This window comes from Pyxicephalus adspersus, chromosome 9, assembly GCF_032062135.1.
Source record: "Pyxicephalus adspersus chromosome 9, UCB_Pads_2.0, whole genome shotgun sequence".
Classification (NCBI taxonomy): Eukaryota; Metazoa; Chordata; class Amphibia; order Anura; family Pyxicephalidae; genus Pyxicephalus; species Pyxicephalus adspersus.
Window position 1 is genome coordinate 28468004 of NC_092866.1, and position 1863 is coordinate 28469866.

Genomic DNA, 1863 nt, shown 5'->3' on the forward strand with positions numbered 1-1863 from the left:
TAAAATTTTGGACATATTTCGGTGAGTTATGCGGTAATTCGGTGAATTATAAGTAATTATTGAGTAATTCGGTGAATTATAGCCTACAATCTAAAATAAATTTCCATGCAAAAAAATTAACACTTCTTGCATGGAAGTTTGGAAAGAATTAGAATACCCGGCGTTCGCGTACGCATCCCTCTGCGATTCCCGATGATGTCCATGCGTGCGCCCGTCAATGGGGGTCGTAGCGGGAAATTCAAATATTTTGTATTGGATTCAACACAAAATCCTGTATCCAATCCAATACAAAATAATACAAAATATATTTATGTGGTTTTGTCTATAGGTATGTGACTTTGGACTGTTGGACACTAGGCAGGTGTTTTAGAAAAATATATTACTATACAGTTACTTAGGCTTCTGGCTGATCAGCATGAGGAGCTTTTTCTTCAATGGGGGGAAAAAAATCTTGTTTCAGGCATGTGCAGTGAGATCGGCACTCCTTTTTTCCCCAATCTATCACAGGCTACGTCACTCTATCTTACACCTGCGCAGTGTGAAATCAGGTGACATGCCAGGCCGAGACGTAGAAGGATTCCAGGATGACGTGGAACCTCATCCAGAAAAACATGGAGGGATTGACAGATCTGTGAAAGTAAAGGTAATTTACTTCCGCTTTAACAATAGCAGTCCGTAATATTTAAAAATGTTGTTATTTCAATAAATGGTTGTCTGACAGAATAAATATTATTTTTTGTTGTTTTTACTTTCTATACTAAATTCTAAATTCTATACTAGTGTGATTGACATCCAAGCTGTTTTGTTGCAGAATGCAACCTTGATTGACCATTGTGTTATACAGTGCATGACACAAAACAATAAGAAAAGTTTTTTTATCTCAAATTGTGACCCCCATATTGTGTCCCATTCATTCACCCCACCTTTGCTTACACAAAGTAGCCCTAATGAAACCACCACAAAGGCAAAACAAGAGGGCATAATTAATATTTTGAGGTGTTCGGGTACCAAAGTATTGTTGTAAATTTCTGTTAACTTATTTTTTTAGTTAGGGTGTACAATAGTTTATTCTCACTACTGGTTATCACCATTCATGATACATTAGGTATTTACCTTAAGGCCAATGTATCTGCAATTAACAATATTGACATTTTTGTATATTAAAGTTATAATGAAACTAAATTTGATAGAATTATACAAAGTTTTTTTGAATGAAACAATTGGGAAAAACAATTGTGTTACCATGAGTGAAACTTCTGTTTATTACGCATTTTATATTTACTTACATTGTAAAGAGAATTTTATGTAAACATTGATCTATCTTGCTACAAGATGAGACTACAGCAAGTACACAATCTTACAGGCATCCTGGCTTCCGTAATAATACCCCACGGAGCTTTAAATTTCATAATGTGAAAGGTTACTTTCCCTGTAATAAATGTATAGCCTATTCAATAATGAAAATAAAAAGAGTAAAAAAGTTATTTCAGTTAAAATATAGTTACAAGGAAAATCTAAATCTATAATATTAGATAATTTACTACATGATGTAGTAAATATGTTGTGTATTTATTGCAGTGTTCTTTTGGGCTGCAATATGTTGCAATAAAAAAATATCAGTTCATGTTTGTAATATTAAAGAACACACAATCTGTCTCTTTATTGTAACCCTGAAGGATGGACAGTTTTGTAGATCATTGAAGAGGACATTTTTTTAGGAATTAAATCAAAAGCCAACTCTCTCAAGATCATTACAAAGAACAAGAGGACACTCTTTGCATCTGGAGGAAAAGAAGTTTAAGCTCCGGATAAGGAAGGGATTCTTCACTGTAAGGTCTGTGAAAATGTGGAATCGGCTCCCTC